The sequence below is a fragment of the Lucilia cuprina genome, chromosome 3, assembly GCF_022045245.1.
Source record: "Lucilia cuprina isolate Lc7/37 chromosome 3, ASM2204524v1, whole genome shotgun sequence".
NCBI lineage: Eukaryota > Metazoa > Arthropoda > Insecta > Diptera > Calliphoridae > Lucilia > Lucilia cuprina.
This window is the reverse complement of record NC_060951.1, coordinates 35,515,365-35,534,876: the sequence shown is the minus strand read 5'-3', so window position 1 is coordinate 35,534,876 and position 19,512 is coordinate 35,515,365. Positions and strand designations below refer to the sequence as shown.

General features: G+C 30.2%; 2 long non-coding RNA genes across 2 annotated transcripts; one reads left to right on the top strand and one right to left on the bottom strand.

Moving 5' to 3' along the window:
- The first annotated feature begins 4,887 nt into the window (after nt 1-4,887).
- Nucleotides 4,888-18,677, top strand: LOC124418947. Its single transcript, XR_006940325.1, has 3 exons — nt 4,888-4,941; nt 5,005-5,091; nt 18,326-18,677. It is a non-coding gene; the product is annotated as an uncharacterized LOC124418947 (long non-coding RNA).
- On the bottom strand, nt 15,921-16,661 carry LOC124418948. The gene is made up of 3 exons (XR_006940326.1): nt 16,530-16,661; nt 16,127-16,474; nt 15,921-16,055 (listed from the first exon to the last, which is right to left on the bottom strand). It is a non-coding gene; the product is annotated as an uncharacterized LOC124418948 (long non-coding RNA).
- Nucleotides 18,678-19,512: the final 835 nt, after the last annotated feature.

Sequence of the window (19,512 nt, the reverse complement as noted above, 5' to 3'; positions counted from 1 at the left end):
TACCTGGTCCAGACACCGCAAATGTCTGTCTGTTGTAAATCCTTATGAAAAATCCGCTAGTGTAATGGTTACTTCTCTTTAGAGGCTCGATAAAAGTTAGAGAAATGAAGTTGAGCCAGCCATATCGTTAGTGCAACATCTTAGAAGTGCAACATTTTGATTGAGCTATTCTGAAAACAACCAAAGTTTCAGATCGTTCCCTTAGATGGAACCAGTCATATCAGAATAAATAACCCTGTATTCAACTATAAGTCAGGATGGAGTCTCTTTCATTCATTATCTTTTAATTTTCTTGCCTTTTCCGTATAGGTCATGATTAGGTTTATAAAAAGTTCAGACATTTCCACCTTTTTTATTGAAGTTATCAAAAGCTGAAATGTTCTTTATTTTTCTGTGTTGCACGAAGATTTAAACTAGAACCTGAGCTATTGAAGTAGTTTATGATCGTTTTTGCAACATCATAGGAGTGCAACATTTTGATTGAGCTATTCTGAAAACAACCAAAGTTTCAGATCATTCCCTTAGATCAAACCAATCATATTAAAATAAAGGTTCTTCCAAAAGCAATCAACAATGACTTTGGTTACCCCTGTATTCAACTATAAGTCAGGATGGAGTCTCTTTCTTTCATTATCTTTTCATTTTCTTGCCTTTTCCGTATAGGTCATGATTGGGTTTATAAAAAGTTCTGACATTCCCACCTATTTTACTGAAGTTATCAAAAGCTTCATATCTATCGATGTGGATGGTGCTGAACCGTGTTTCACGAAGATTTAAACAATAACCTGAGCTATTGATTTGTAAGATCCAACAGACCCAAAGAAGAAATGCATTTTAATCTCAAAAAGCTGCGCTCAAAACCAACATTTTATAATCCAAACGATTGGATATAAAGCAACATTAAAGCATCCAGAGAGCTCAAAATCTGACAAAAATAACGAAGTGGCTCTTGAAATTCCAAACAATCAGAATTTAAATCAAACGATTAAGAAGATCATCTGAATGAAAGTGTATTGGTGCAATAAGCTTACATACCGAAGAACTCAGATTCATATAGATTTACATACTTCAGTTGTGCTTGTTTCGAGTTTACTCTTAAGATTTGATTAAACTAATCTGGAATCAAATCTTTGCATGGCTAATGGATGATTAACCAACCATGATCTATTTATTAGTTAAAGAACTTCTTTGGGATCAATAAGAATTCAAACATTCATTGAGATCAATCAATTGAGACCGATTTTAAGTTAAGAAAGTCAACTGTATCTCCAATGTATAGGAGAACCTACAAGAATATTTTTTTTGTCAAGATCAATTACGATCGTTTTCGTATTTAAACTTTATCCATCGAAAGGCAACTAACTCTTCGAATTCCGAAAGACTGGCTACGTGAACGACAAGTCAACAGTAGCACTTAAACATAACTTTAAATCGATTGATAATGTCTTAATCAGATAGTTCATTTAACAATTACTCTACTCTTCATTATTTTCTGTAAGTTATTTTGAATGGATCGAGACTTAAGACATGATCGAGATAAAACTCAACAAATTCGAAAGCTTAAGTTTAATATCTATTAAGTATAATAATGTTTTTCTAAACGCTTAGTCCGATTTGAATGATATAGCATATGTGTAAAGAGAAAGATTTACCGAGTCCACGTTTTAAATTTAAAACTCTTGGGTCAATAAGAGATTTGGGCTTTGAATTGAATTTAGATCGAGACTTAAGACACCATGCAGATAAAATTATCAAATTCCAAAGCTCAAGGTTAATGTCTATTAAGTATAAGGATGTTTTCCTAAACGCTTAGTCAGAATGATACAGCACATGCGTAAAGAGAAAGTTTTACAGAGTTTACGTTTTAAATTTAAAACTCTTGGATCAATCGGAGAAACCGTTAGATATCCTATTTCTTTATAAGTTGGCGATGTCATAAGACCTTTATGTAAGCAGCGTAACACTTGTTAACTGAGTAGGCTCTGACTGAGTTTAAGGTAGCATCCAAATAAAACTCAACTAATGCCATAGCTCTAGGTTAGGAAGCTCTAGAATAAGGAAGTTTAACCGAGTTCACGTTTAAAATTTAAAACTTTTGGGACAGTCAGAGACGTCGTTGGAGATCTTTTGTCTTTGTTAGTGGGCGATGCCATAAAACCTTTATGCAGCCTAACACTTGTTAAATGAGTGGACCTTTGAAGGTTATAGAACAACACCTTTATTTTTGAAGCTTTATAGGTCTTGATTCCATAATGAAGTACTATTCAAAATTGTAAACATTAGAAATACTTTCTCCCAAGCACTCTTCTTCTCGGAAATTGTTTCTTTATTAAATAATCATTATTTATTTACTCTATCTTTTTCTCTCTCTCTCTCTCTTTCTTGTCATGAAACACATCTCTATACTCTATATATTTCTTATTAGGGTTCTATAAATCGACTTTCGAATAATCGAACAATCGACTTTTTATCAAAAAAAAGTCGAAGACGACTATTTTGTTCCAAAAAAGTCGATAACTCGACTATCGTCTATAAAAAAAAGTCGACTTTTTAAATAAAAGTCGAAAAGTTGAAAAAAGTCGGAAAAAGTCGAAAAGTCGACTTTTCGTTTCAACTATAGAACCCTATTTCTTATATCTCTGACATAAATAAAAATGTAATTCTTATTTTTGTTTTTAGTCCTTACTTTTGACATTTTGCTAAATTGTTTTTTTTTTTTCTATATTTTGTTTTTATTTATTAATATAAACAAACTAAATTGTTGTTGTTTTATTATGTTCTAACTTAAGCAAACATTTTTTATTTATATTCTTGAGCTCTTTTAATATCTATATCATAACAATTTAATAAAAGCAACAACAACAACTACATTAATATAAATATATTTGAAAACATTAAAATGTTTCTGACAACATTTTGGCTAGCAAGCAGCAGCAGCAACAGCAGCGGCAGCAGCAACAACAAACATCATCAAATTATTGTTTGCAAATCTTGACATTGAAAAAGTGTATATTTGACATTGAAATTTTTTATTTTTCTACTTTTAGTTAATTTTTGTTGTTGTTGTTATTATTATTATTGTATTTTTTGGTATATTTCTCAGTCTATTAATTAATTAAATGTTTGTAGTTGTTGTTGCTAGCTATGTAGCTGCCTTCTACTTACTGGTTGTGCTATTTCTTTGTTTATACTTTTTGCGTGAATTTTTTATTTTTTTTTTTTTTTCAATACTAAAAAAGTGATAAGAATTGAACAAAATTTATATGTGTATTTTATTAAACAACAACAATTAATGTATAATAAACAATAAAGTCTATTATTAATAAAAAATATATACAATATTATTGTTGAAATGCATCATGCAGCAGCAGCATTAAAGCAAAGTGCATGTGGAGAATGGAATATATATTTATGTGTGTGTGTGTTTACGGTGGTGAAAATTGACAACATGGCCGATTAACCACTAAAGTGGGTAAGAGTAGAGAGGAAAATGATAAATGCTGTGATATTTTTCTATGGTTGGTTGTATGTCAAAGTAATCCGACGTTCAACTCTTCAAAAGAGAGAATTGAATTTTTACGAGAATAATGTAAAGGACATCCTCCACTACTCTGTGGACTCGGAATACAATACGGAATATTGTAATCTTTGGGAGCAAAATCAATAGACAACAACCAATTTGTCTGATAAGTTATACAGTTGGTCTTCAAATCAACTAAGAAGATCAGCATTCTTTGTGAAAATATAGGGAAAATCCGACTTTCCAACAATATTGAAGACGACGTTTCAAATTCCTTATAATCTCCTACATAAAAAGATCATCATACTAAGCAGACAAAGAATACATTCAATGCTCTACACTTTCCAACATTAAAAGCATACCGAATAAAGTGAAATCCCAATGTGCTTAATTGAATATCGAATTATCTCCTCAAGAGAAAACCTACATTCCCAAAGTGGTTCCCCCCGGGGGCATGTTTCCATGGTGAAACCTTCACCTTGGTGTTATTGCAATCCCGGGGAACAGATATGTTACCAACACTTCCAGTCAGCCGGGACTATAAATTTGTGTTTACAGTCTACTTCCTGGCTTAGTCCTTGCATAGATTGAAAAGAGGTTAAACCAGAGCACAGCATAATCTGGTACTGCGGGTGGCCAGTTGCCCTCAGGACTATGTACTGGCTTGTCAGTTGGTTGAGGTTCCTTCGGGATCCACGTAGTGGCTGTGGTCAAAACCCAAATTCGCGGGAAGAGTGAGTTGCGGTCAAAAGACTGATGTAAGTGCTGTTGCCGAAACAACAGATACCCAACAGACGAGTGTCTGTGAGACTAAGCGTTGGAAATGAGTTAGTAGTAATTATATAAGGTACGGGATGAATGTGGGGTACGACGGGCCTCATCCACTCGTTTAAGTGTCGTATATACATAGGCCATCCCATCCGCGTGGTTGTAAAAGGAAGTGACATCTCGGAAGTTAAGCAAGTACTCGAGCAAAGTGCTTGTACATGGACCGGCTTTATCCATGTACAAAAATTGCAACCTGGATGTAAGATACACAAAGGGGCAGTGGTGAGTTGTTTACTTTTATCTCACCCAGTTTACTTTATTAGACAGTCAGCAGAACTGCAGGGAAATAAATATCATTTATATCTTTAGATTTCCTCAGACCACTGTGGTAATTATCATCATCACCAACACTAGCTACTACCAATGTAGTAGTACACTTTGTTGTTGTTGTTTTTATTTAGCAATTTTGTTTTTATTCTTCTTACTTTGTTTTCTTTAATAACATTTTGTTTTAACATTAAGTAGAAGTCCTCTTCATATTATTTCGTTTAAAAACGCGAAAACTACAAGTACGCTTAAAGTACTAATTTTCATTCACTTGTACTTGTTCGTTGCCACAGTTTGGAATTTTATATTCGTTTAGTAAAACGTATGTAAGTATGTATGTGGTTCTGTTTATATAATAATAATTGACCATAGACGACTGATTTTGTAAGTGCAATTATAGATTCTTCGATTTGATTGCTTTTTTAGTTTTATCGATTATATTGGAATAACGATATAAGTGGATTTAATATTTCTAGGTAAGTGACTAACTATTAAATCACAACTCAAAGCAATTTATTAAATAACCGATTGTGATAATATGAACAGGGACTAACTTATTTTGTTTTCAGTGGATAAAAGAGACATAATAGGATTTATTTGTCTATCTAAGCGGTATATTCTATTAAAAAAGGCCTTAGTTGGGTCTATTGAATATACTATAGCGTAGTTTATAGTGTAGACTATAGTCTAGTCGCTTGTTTAGACTATAGTCTAGTCGCTTGTTTAGTCTATAGTCTAGTCGCTTGTTTAGTCTATAGTCTAGTCTATAGTCTAGTCTATAGTCTAGTCTATAGTCTAGTCTATAGTCTAGTCTATAGTCTAGTCTATAGTCTAGTCTATAGTTTAGTCTATAGTCTAGTCTATAGTCTAGTCTATAGTCTAGTCTATAGTCTAGTCTATAGTCTAGTCTATAGTCTAGTCTATAGTCTATTCTATAGTCTAGTCTATAGTCTAGTCTATAGTCTAGTCTATAGTCTAGTCTATAGTCTAGTCTATAGTCTAGTCTATAGTCTAGTCTATAGTCTAGTCTATAGTCTAGTCTATAGTCTAGTCTATAGTCTAGTCTATAGTCTAGTCTATAGTCTAGTCTATAGTCTGATCTATAGTCTGATCTATAGTCTAGTCTATAGTCTGGTCTATAGTCTAGTCTACAGTCTGGTCTATAGTCTAGTCTATAGTCTAGTCTATAGTCTGATCTATAGTCTAGTCTATAATCTAGTCTATAGTCTAGTCTATAGTCTAGTCTATAGTCTAGTCTATAGTCTAGTCTATAGTCTAGTCTATAGTCTAGTCTATAGTCTAGTCTATAGTCTAGTCTATAGTCTAGTCTATAGTCTAGTCTATAGTCTAGTCTATAGTCTAGTCTATAGTCTAGTCTATAGTCTAGTCTATAGTCTAGTCTATAGTCTAGTCTATAGTCTAGTCTATAGTCTAGTCTATAGTCTAGTCTATAGTCTAGTCTATAGTCTAGTCTATAGTCTAGTCTATAGTCTAGTCTATAGTCTAGTCTATAGTCTAGTCTATAGTCTAGTCTATAGTCTAGTCTATAGTCTAGTCTATAGTCTAGTCTATAGTCTAGTCTATAGTCTAGTCTATAGTCTAGTCTATAGTCTAGTCTATAGTCTAGTCTATAGTCTAGTCTATAGTCTAGTCTATAGTCTAGTCTATAGTCTAGTCTATAGTCTAGTCTATAGTCTAGTCTATAGTCTAGTCTATAGTCTAGTCTATAGTCTAGTCTATAGTCTAGTCTATATCTAGTCTATAGTCTAGTCTATAGTCTAGTCTATAGTCTAGTCTATAGTCTAGTCTATAGTCTAGTCTATAGTCTAGTCTATAGTCTAGTCTATAGTCTAGTCCTATAGTCTAGTCTATAGTCTAGTCTATAGTCTAGTCTATAGTCTAGTCTATAGTCTAGTCTATAGTCTAGTCTATAGTCTAGTCTATAGTCTAGTCTATAGTCTAGTCTATAGTCTAGTCTATAGTCTAGTCTATAGTCTAGTCTATAGTCTAGTCTATAGTCTAGTCTATAGTCTAGTCTATAGTCTAGTCTATAGTCTAGTCTTTAGTCTAGTCTATAGTCTAGTCTTTAGTCTAGTCTATAGTCTAGTCTATAGTCTAGTCTATAGTCTAGTCTATAGTCTAGTCTATAGTCTAGTCTATAGTCTAGTCTATAGTCTAGTCTATAGTCTAGTCTATAGTCTATTCTATAGTCTAGTCTATAGTCTAGTCTATAGTCTAGTCTATAGTCTAGTCTATAGTCTAGTCTATAGTCTATAGTCTAGTCTATAGTCTATAGTCTAGTCTATAGTCTAGTCTATAATCTAGTCTATAGTCTAGTCTATAGTCTAGTCTATAGTCTAGTATATAGTCTATTCTATAGTCTAGTCTAGTCTATAGTTTACTTTATAGTCTATTCTATAGTCTATTAATCAGTTTTAGGTGGACTAGTTCTACTTGGACTAGGCTTGAGATAGAGTAAAATATAAACCTGCATAATAGTTAACTTTTGAATGATTAAGAACAGTTTAGTTAGATATAAATCCCAGTTGGAAAACTTCATCTTAATTTATTGTTTTAGGCCAAAAAAATAAACAATAACTAATCATGTGATCAATAATTTCAAAAACAAACAAATACAAAAAAAGTCAATGTACGACCTTTAAAAAAAAGAACAAATATAGAAAAAAAGAAAACAGAAAAATACGAACAGCAATAACAGAAACATAAAATTGTTAATTCAATGTTAAATTGGTAACAATAAAACGGAAAAACAACTGTTAATTTCAATATATTTCTTAATATTTCTCTCAGTGTAAACACTTTTTATAAAATGTAATTGTTTGAAAAAATAGCTGTTCATGTCCAAAAAACAAAACCTGATTTTTAATGATGATTATGTCCGGAAAAAAGTCTTATGATTTTTATATAAAAAATTATTTTGCTAAAAAAATTGCCAAAAAAAAAACCTAGTCTTTATTGTTGTTTCAAATTTATAAAAAAATCATTAAATGATTATTATTTGTATTTTTTTTTAAACTGGTGAGTAACTAACCAAAAGTTTTAAAGTTTTTTGGTATTGTTTCTGAACAACCGTTATAACCTGTAGCAGTACCTAGACAATACTTTAAAAGCACTCTATGCTACAATCTGGTGGTTGATATTGACTGGACTGGTTGGTTTATTATTGAAAAAATAATTTTTTAACACCTTGATATTTTTAAATTTTTATTCGAGCAGTTTTTTATATAATTGTGATTAGTCAAACAACACTTTGTACCCAAACAGATGTTTTAAATCATAATTTTTGACAAGAAAAAAATCTAAAATCTATTAGAAATAATAATTAATGAAAATTGTTTTTATTCATTATTATTTATTATTATTCATTTTCCTATTGACTAGACTTTAGTCCAATTCCACTATAAAATAGAAATAGACTAGAATGTAAACTAAACTATAGACTAGATTAAAGACTTGACTATAGATTATACTATAAACTGGTTAGACAATAAACTACAATATAAACTAGACTATAGACTACACAATAGATAAGACTATAGATTAGACTATATATTACAACATAGACTACACTATATTCTAGACTATAAACTAGACTTTAGACTAGATTAGACTAGATTATACTAGACTAGACTATAGACTAGACTACAGATTAGACTATAGACTAGACTATAGACTAGACTATAGACTAGACTATAGGCTAGACTATAGACTAGACTATAGGCTAGACTATAGACTAGACCATAGACTAGACTATAGGCTAGACTATAGGCTAGACTATAGACTAGACTATAGACTAGACTATAGACTAGACTATAGACTAGACTATAGACTAGACTATAGGCTAGACTATAGACTAGACTATAGACTAGACTATAGGCTAGACTATAGGCTAGACTATAGACTAGACTATAGACTAGACAATAGACTAGACTATAGACTAGACTATAGACTAGACTATAGACTAGACTATAGACTAGACTATAGACTAGACTATAGACTAGACTATAGACTAGACTATAGACTAGACTATAGACTAGACTATAGACTAGACTATATAGACTAGACTATAGACTAGACTATAGACTAGACTATAGACTAGACTATAGACTAGACTATAGACTAGACTATAGACTAGACTATAGACTAGACTATAGACTAGACTATAGACTAGACGATAGACTAGACTATAGACTAGACTATAGACTAGACTATAGACTAGACTATAGACTAGACTATAGACTAGACTATAGACTAGACTATAGACTAGACTATAGACTAGACTATAGACTAGACTATAGACTAGACTATAGACTAGACTATAGACTAGACTATAGACTAGACTATAGACTAGACTATAGACTAGACTATAGACTAGACTATAGACTAGACTATAGACTAGACTATAGACTAGACTATAGACTAGACTATAGACTAGACTATAGACTAGACTATAGACTAGACTATAGACTAGACTATAGACTAGACTATAGACTAGACTATAGACTAGACTATAGACTAGACTATAGACTAGACTATAGACTAGACTATAGACTAGACTATAGACTAGACTATAGACTAGACTATATCTATAGTCTAGTCTATAGTCTAGTCTATAGTCTATAGTCTAGTCTATAGTCTATAGTCTAGTCTATAGTCTAGTCTATAATCTAGTCTATAGTCTAGTCTATAGTCTAGTCTATAGTCTAGTATATAGTCTATTCTATAGTCTAGTCTAGTCTATAGTTTACTTTATAGTCTATTCTATAGTCTATTAATCAGTTTTAGGTGGACTAGTTCTACTTGGACTAGGCTTGAGATAGAGTAAAATATAAACCTGCATAATAGTTAACTTTTGAATGATTAAGAACAGTTTAGTTAGATATAAATCCCAGTTGGAAAACTTCATCTTAATTTATTGTTTTAGGCCAAAAAAATAAACAATAACTAATCATGTGATCAATAATTTCAAAAACAAACAAATACAAAAAAAGTCAATGTACGACCTTTAAAAAAAAGAACAAATATAGAAAAAAAGAAAACAGAAAAATACGAACAGCAATAACAGAAACATAAAATTGTTAATTCAATGTTAAATTGGTAACAATAAAACGGAAAAACAACTGTTAATTTCAATATATTTCTTAATATTTCTCTCAGTGTAAACACTTTTTATAAAATGTAATTGTTTGAAAAAATAGCTGTTCATGTCCAAAAAACAAAACCTGATTTTTAATGATGATTATGTCCGGAAAAAAGTCTTATGATTTTTATATAAAAAATTATTTTGCTAAAAAAATTGCCAAAAAAAAACCTAGTCTTTATTGTTGTTTCAAATTTATAAAAAAATCATTAAATGATTATTATTTGTATTTTTTTTTAAACTGGTGAGTAACTAACCAAAAGTTTTAAAGTTTTTTGGTATTGTTTCTGAACAACCGTTATAACCTGTAGCAGTACCTAGACAATACTTTAAAAGCACTCTATGCTACAATCTGGTGGTTGATATTGACTGGACTGGTTGGTTTATTATTGAAAAAATAATTTTTTAACACCTTGATATTTTTAAATTTTTATTCGAGCAGTTTTTTATATAATTGTGATTAGTCAAACAACACTTTGTACCCAAACAGATGTTTTAAATCATAATTTTTGACAAGAAAAAAATCTAAAATCTATTAGAAATAATAATTAATGAAAATTGTTTTATTCATTATTATTTATTATTATTCATTTTCCTATTGACTAGACTTTAGTCCAATTCCACTATAAAATAGAAATAGACTAGAATGTAAACTAAACTATAGACTAGATTAAAGACTTGACTATAGATTATACTATAAACTGGTTAGACAATAAACTACAATATAAACTAGACTATAGACTACACAATAGATAAGACTATAGATTAGACTATATATTACAACATAGACTACACTATATTCTAGACTATAAACTAGACTTTAGACTAGATTAGACTAGATTATACTAGACTAGACTATAGACTAGACTACAGATTAGACTATAGACTAGACTATAGACTAGACTATAGACTAGACTATAGGCTAGACTATAGACTAGACTATAGGCTAGACTATAGACTAGACCATAGACTAGACTATAGGCTAGACTATAGGCTAGACTATAGACTAGACTATAGACTAGACTATAGACTAGACTATAGACTAGACTATAGACTAGACTATAGACTAGACTATAGGCTAGACTATAGACTAGACTATAGACTAGACTATAGACTAGACTATAGACTAGACTATAGACTAGACTATAGACTAGACTATAGACTAGACTGTAGACTAGACTATAGACTATTCTATAGTCTTTTGATATTTAAAAGTACTAACAATAGTACTAAAATACTAAATTTTCTATGCCTGCTATCAATTGAAATAAACGCACAAATCTGCCCAAAATCCCCTTGAGGTTGTGTAAATTAGATTATAAAAATAAATATAAAATTATATAAAAACTACAACAACAATATAATAATAAAATGGTAAAAACTAAAAAAATCATAAAAAATAACATCATAAATTTCGCGCCAAAAATTTACGCTTCAGGCATTTAACAGCACGCACGCTATTTACTCAAAAAAAAATTGTTATTGTTGCAAGCAGCCATAGCTTAATAAGACTTTATAATAAAATATTTATTATAACTTTATTGTTTTTTTTTTGTTTTGTTTTTGCAAATAAACAAATTGTTAGTTTTGCTTTAAGTACCCTACAGAAAGTAAATAAAATTTTATAAAAAATATGACTGACTAGTTGTGAATATTAAGGAAATTTTAAGCGAAATTTTCAAAGATTTTCAAGGATTTTCATTCATTGAAACACACTATAGTACATACATTGTGCACCTTTGGTAATGTAAGATAGAACCAATTGGACTTTTAAATAATGGAAACGTTTTCTTTGACGGAATATTTAATACCAATTTTGTGATCTAATATGGATGTCACTAGAGCTGTCACTTCGGTTTTCTATTGAAAAACAAAGTTTGGGGTAGTAGGAGTTTTTGCTTTCTACGATGTTTACTAAATAATATTTTGTTTCATTTAATACATACAAAATAATTTTTAATTGTTTTTTTATGTGTTTGTTTTTACTTTTTCTTAAAATTTTATAATTGTTTTGTTTTGATTGCGTTTCATCGTATGTGAACATTAAAATTTAGGTGAAGGCTTTAAAGTAAATATTATTTTAATATTTTATTTTTTTTTTAATTCTCAAAATATAAAAATCGTAAAATCATCATTCATTCTGTCTGTTTACGAATGACATGTTAAATTAAATTTTGTTAAATTTTGTTTAAATATTTTTTTTCTTTTCACTTTGAAAATAAAAATCGCAAAAACACACTTTCTACGCCACTGTGAGTGGGCGTTTTTACATCAAAACAATTTTAGTTTTTTTTATCATAGTGGCGCTATTTTGTGCATTTTGATTTAATTGTTACTATTTTTGTGAAAGCGCACAAATACATGTCATTGAAATAATTTAATATTTTAAGTGTTTTTACTAAAATAAACAAAAAAACCCTGAAAAAAAAAATATATATAATTTATGTGTCCAAGATCAGAGAATTAAAATTTTTACTAAAATATACTATACATTCGATAATACAACAACACCATAGACTAGGCAGCATAAAGTCTAGACTATGGAAACGACTATAGTCCAAACGATAAATAATACTATAGATAAGACTAGTGCAGACTGTAGACTTGTTTAAAGATTGTACAAGAGACTATAGTTCAGAATAAAAACCTAACTATTGTAACGATTATAGATTAAACTATAGTACAGACTATAGGCCAAACAATTGTCCAGACTATAGACCAGATTAAACTATATTACAGACTATAGACCAAACAACTGTCCAGACTATAGACCAGACTATAATACAGACTATAAACTAAACTATAGACCAGGCTATAGTCGAGCCAATAGACCAGAAAATAATCGAGACTGAATACCAAACTATTGTCCAGATATAACTATTGTCGAGGCTACAGACCGGAAAATAGACGAGATTATAGACCAGACTATACTTGAGACCATAGACCAGATAAGAGTCCAGACTATAGACTATATATAATCCATGCTATAGACCAGACTATTGTAACGATTATAGATTAAACTAAACAGACTATGAACCAAACAATTCTTCAGACTATAGACCAGACTATAATCAAGACTTTAGACGAGGCTACAGTCGAGACTATAGTTCAGACTATAGTGGAGACAATAGACCAGAAAATAATCGAGACTGAAGACCAAACTATTGTCCAGATATAACTATTGTCGAGGCTACAGACCGGAAAATAGACGAGATTATAGACCAGACTATACTTGAGACCATAGACCAGATAAGAGTCCAGACTATAGACTATATATAATCCATGCTATAGACCAGACTATTGTAACGATTATATATTAAACTAAACAGACTATGAACCAAACAATTGTTCAGACTATAGACCAGACTATAATCAAGACTTTAGACGAGGCTACAGTCGAGACTATAGTTCAGACTATGGTCGAGACAATAGACCAAACTATAATCGCGACTAAAGACCAAACTATTGTCCAGATCAAACTATAGTCGAGACTATAGACCAGATAATAGTCGAGATTATAAACCAGACTATACGCGAGATCATAGACCAGACAATAGTCCAAACAATAGACAAGATAATATTGTCACGATTATAGATTAAACTATATAAACTATAGATTAAACTATACCGACTATATATCAAACAATTGTCTAGACTATAGACCAGACTATAATCGAGACTATAGACCAGGCTATAATCGAGACTATAGTTCAGATTATGGTCGAGACAATAGACTAGACTATAATCGAGACTAAGGACCAAACTATTGTTCAGATCAAACTATAGTCGAGACTTTAGACCAGACTATAGTCAAGACCATAGACCAAACAATAGTCTAGACTAAAGACCAGACTGTAGACCAGATAATAGTCCAGACTATATATAGTTCACGCTATAGACCAGACTATATACTATAGTCCAGAATAAATAAAGACTATTAAAACTATAATATAGTTGAGACCGTATACTAGAACATAACACATACAATAGACTAGAATATAGAGAAGACTGTAGTCCAGGCTATGCTATAGTCCAAACAAAAGAAAATATACTATAGTCGATAGTAGACAATACTCTACTAAGTATAGAACATACTATAGACTAGACTACCACCATACAGTAGTATTAAGTACGGACTATAGATAAGGCTATTGCACAGACTATAGACATGACTATAGTCCAGATTATGGACCAATCTAAAGTAAAAAATACAGATAAAATTATAGTCCAAACTATAGAATACAGACTTACATATAAATATAATAAATTTTCTTGGCTATAGTCTATACTTAGTCTATACAGTCTAAGCAAAAATTTAGACTATAGTCTGATCTAAAATTGTCTAGTCTATTGTTTGGACAACGATCTTGCCTATTTTCTTGAAGTACTAGCAATCTGCATTGGATGCTCTAACACTAGATACTTAATTTTGACAGTTAATTTTTAAAAAAAGAAGAAAAAAAACTATTTACATTGTTTTCGTTTAAACAATAACTAATAATATTATTTATTAAACATTCACAGTAGTTATTCCCTTCTCTACACTGCTGCCCCTTTCCAAGGTGTTTTATTTAATTTCAATTGTATAAATTTCATCAGTTGAAATATTGTCTGGTAAGGAAAAGTGCAGTAGGCGGAGGAGATCGATTTATATTTTTTAACTGTTGCTATGCTTTTCAAAGTAAGATTTTTTAACTCTCATTGTCAGTTGTGAATGTTTGTATGTCTACTGCACTCTCGCAAAAAAATATGTAGTATTTTGTGGTTTTGTTTGTGGTTGTTTTTATGGACTTTTAAATTTTGCAAAAAAATAAACTACAAATTGTTTATACATTGTTTTGCTATTTATTTTATACACTCTCATGCCCATGGTGAGATTTTTTTGTATATCTATATAAAAGTATATTTATTAAAAGTATTATTTATTTGCAATTTCTGTTTTTCACTATTTTTATTTGAAAAATTAATTTTATTTGTAAAATGTACATCTTTATTATGGATTTGAACTTTTATGCAATATTACGTATACGTAATAACGTATACGTAATAACATAGTCTAGTCTATAGTCTAGTCTATAGTCTAGTTTATAGTCCAGTCTATAGTCTAGTCTATAGTCCAGTCTATAGTCTAGTCTATAGTCTAGTCTATAGTCTAGTCTATATTCTAGTCTATAGTCTAGTCTATATTCTAGTCTATATTCTAGTCTATATTCTAGTCTATATTCTAGTCTATATTCTAGTCTATAGTCTACAGTCTAGTCTATAGTCTAGTCTATAGTCTAGTCTATAGTCTAGTCTATAGTCTAGTCTATAGTCTAGTCTATAGTCTAGTCTAAAGTCTAGTCTATAGTCTAGTCTATAGTCTGTAGTCTGCTATTGAATTGGAGGAAGGGTAAATTCTGGGAATTAATGGAACATTCTAACAAAAAATTAATGATGGAAAAAATATTTCCAAGAAAAATTTTCTCAACTTAAGAATAAAAGGTTAAGGGGTAAATTGTTTAATGGCGTACGTGCCAAGCCACATGCACGAAATTTCACAATTGAGGAAAAGTACATAAATATTTAATATATTTTTTAATTAAGTGTGCAGAATTTTACTTTTGCACTAGTTTTTACACTTGTTTGTTTAAATTAGAAGAAGTATTTTATTATTTAATAAAAAAAAACTTACCTGCTTATTGTTTGTTCATTTGCCTAAAATAAACTTTTACTCAATCAAGAAAGTGAGTGAATGATGATGATATGATGTGTGCAATCTGAGCGAAAACTTCAAATCAATCAAGTTATTTGGATCAGTCTGTTTTTTCTTTCTTCTCCATGCCTTCTTCGCCTTTCTATTTGCATTTTTTTGTTTTGCATATATTTTTGTTGTTTATTTAGAAGATGTTTGTTTAATTTTTGCATTATTTTTGCTGTCCCACTCTATTTTATAGAATTTGTTGTTTTTCTTTCTTTCTTTGTTTGTTTGTTTTTTTATTGTAGTAGTGTGCACATGCTTTTAATTATTGTTTTTGTTGTATGATTTCATACACATTTTAACCCACTGTATGTGTTGCTACATTGCGCATGTTGGGTGGTGATTCAATTGTACTTCTTACTCTCCCCGCTTATACTCAAAGTGTACTTGTTGTACTAATCAATCTTAGTATGTTTGTTGTAATTATTGTTGCTGTTTGTGGGTATAGGTAAGTTATTTTTCTACACTTTGTCACATTGCTGTTTGATAATATTTTTGCACATGTAAAAAGCTACAAATGTTATTGTGCTCTCAATTATCTGTAAGAAGAAGATTTTACTGTTCTCTTTCTTTTGTTGTTTACACTTTAAAGTGTTGTTTGTTTACTTACAATTAAATTTGGTTTTAGCCATTGTTGAACATTTGCACTCATATGATCATTGATTAAAGCGGTTTTAGCAATTCAGCTGGATTTTGTAAATCACATCCTACTTACACGCATATCTTTCCTGTATTCCAGCGTTAACACTTACATTACATTGAGTTTCGTGGCACTGAACCAGGTACCTTGGTTCTCATTGAAGATAACGTCGTTCTATTCAGAATTGTTTCGGCTCTCCTTCCCTATTAATACGAGAAGCGTTAAGACATAATGTACACCTTCTTTGACGTCAAAATGTTCATTCTTCCTAAGTCCTACTAGATATTCTAATTCATCTTTGGCAATTTTAAGCACACACTAGAAAAACTATGTTTATCAACAAAATCAAAATTTTACAATATAAAATACATACCAAAGAATAAATGCAATTTTTATCAAAACAAAATTGTAATAGACATTCTTATCAAACTACACTAGAAAACACAAAAGGGAAGAATAGAAAAAAGGAAACGTCAAACTACAAGGTCATTAGAAATGCAGTTCAACACACTTTTATCTTGTTCGTGCATTCTCTTTGCCAAAAACACCCTATCACAAGTGTTGCTGACTGACGTAACAAAAAAAAACGCAAACAAAAAATTTATAAACAAAATAAATAAATAAAAAAAACAAATAGTAATTTAAAATAAAAGAACTCTTTTTTTAAACAAAAAATTAGAAAAAATAAGGTTTTATGTTATCAGCAAGTGAAAAAAATTAACGAAAAGCAACAATTTCTTTTGTGTAGAGGCAGGAGATAGTTTCCTTGACCATAACCTAGAATACACACACATACACAAATTATAAATATAAAAAAATAATGATACAAAAAAATAATCTAAATGTTTTTGTTGTTATTTGTTAAAAGTGCGATGATGATTGTACAATAAATAGTTTGTTTTTTATTTGCGGTTTTACAGCAACAATTCTTTCTTTAAGAGGGGGTTTTTTGAGGTTGTACCTTCACAATTTGTTTAGTTGTTGTTGTAGAGGTTCGCCCTCACTATTTATTTATCTGCTAAAGCCAATGAACGCAAAAGAAAATAAAAATATTATTTAACATTTATTTTCTTCTTTAAAAATAGTGTTATTTATTCAATTAAACAACAAACTAATAAATATAAAAAACAAACTTTAATCATTTATTTCAATATTATTTTTATTCTTGTTCAGGTGAGCTGATAATTTAATATACATATGTATATACATACGTCTGTATATACACATTATAGCAAAACAACATTAGATAGAAAGAAGAAAGAAACCTACTAGTTCAGTTGTAGTTTAGTTCTATTTCAGTTCTGGTTTAGTTCTAGTTGAGTTCTAGTTCAGTTTTAGTTCAGTTCTAGTTCAGTTCTAGTTCAGTTCTAGTTCAGTTCTAGTTCAGTTCTAGTTCAGTTCTAGTTCAGTTCTAGTTCAGTTCTAGTTCAGTTCTAGTTCAGTTCTAGTTCAGTTCTAGTTCAGTTCTAGTTCAGTTCTAGTTCAGTTCTAGTTCAGTTCTAGTTCAGTTCTAGTTCAGTTCTAGTTCAGTTCTAGTTCAGTTCTAGTTCAGTTCTAGTTCAGTTCTAGTTCAGTTCTAGTTCAGTTCTAGTTCAGTTGTAGTTCAGTTGTAGTTCAGTTCTAGTTCAGTTCCAGTTCAGTTTTAGTTCTGTTCTAGTTCAGTTCTAGTTCAGTTCTAGTTCAGTTCTAGTTCAGTTCTAGTTCAGTTTTAGTTCAGTTCCAGTTCAGTTCTAGTTCAGTTCTAGTTCAGTTCTAGTTCAGTTCTAGTTCAGTTCTAGTTCAGTTCTAGTTCAGTTCTAGTTCAGTTCTAGTTCAGTTCTAGTTCAGTTCTAGTTCAGTTCTAGTTCAGTTCTAGTTCAGTTCTAGTTCAGTTCTAGTTCAGTTCTAGTTCAGTTCTAGTTCAGTTCTAGTTCAGTTCTAGTTCAGTTCAAGTTCAGTACTAAATAATCACATTCTATTTTTGTGAGATTCTTGTGAAGCCGAATATATTACAACCGAAATTCATTATTTTTTTTACTTTTCGATTCGAACCTACAATTTAAGTGTTGTTTATTTATTATACAAATTATTATTTTTATTTATTGTTATTATTATTATTTGCAATTGAAAAAATTCTCTAAACAAACAAATAAAAAAATGTGAAAAAATAACAAATAAAATCTTTAAAAGTGTTTTTTAGGAGCGGGAGTGAGTGAGTGTGAGGTAAAACATTAAAAATTGTGTTAATGTGTGACCGATTGACGAAGTATATAAGTATGTATGTATGTAGGTCCGACTTCTATTTCTAGATCAATTTTGTTTTGTGAGGTGCATGCACAAATGTGAGCAAACTTTTTCAAGGTCATCTCGAAGCAACAACAACACAGCATGTGCGCGCTCATAAAAGAATTTATATAAAAGAAAAAAGAAATTTTTATATTGTATATTTCTACGAAAAATAATAAATAAATTTTATACTATTAACCACAAAAAAAACATGCATCTTCTTCCTTTCTTTCTCATGCTAGAAAATAAATAAAAAGAGCGGGCTAAATTTTTTGATTTTGAAATAAATATATTAGAACGATCTCTCTGTATTGAAAGTGCAAAGTAATCTTTTTATTAGAGAGTGTGGAAAAGGTGTGGAGTGTGATAAATTAAATTGGTGATCATGCATTTTAATTTGAAAATACAAATGTTTTTTTATGTTATTTATTTTATTAATTTTTCTCAGCTGTAGGTAGGTTCTGTGTGCTTTCGAAAAATAAATAAGAAATGTACAAATAATTTAGAAATTTCTTACATACTAAGTTTGTTTGGTGCACAATTCATCACTCCACCAATACGTCCGATATCTATCTATCTATCTATCTATCTATCTATCTATCTATCTATCTATCTATCTATCTATCTATCCATCTATCTATCTATCTATCTATCTATCTATCTATCTATCTATCTATCTATCTATCTATCTATCTATCTATCTATCTATCTATCTATCTATCTATCTATCTATCTATCTATCTATCTATCTATCTATCTATCTATCTATCTATCTATCTATCTATCTATCTATCTATCTATCTATCTATCTATCTATCTATCTATCTATCTATCTATCTATCTATCTATCTATCTATCTATCTATCTATCTATCTACCTAATAATGCTGTATTGTCTCTTGTTATTGTTGTTTTCCTACCATACCGCAGTCAAAAGTGGTGATTATAGAAGTGGTTATGTACCACACAGCCACTAGATGGTGAACCGCTTTGCCGATATAACGTTTTATCATATTGTTAACTGTTTTACCGGTTAAACCGTTTTATCACATCGTTTTGTAATATAGAGTGTAGTGTTTAGAATCGGCCATA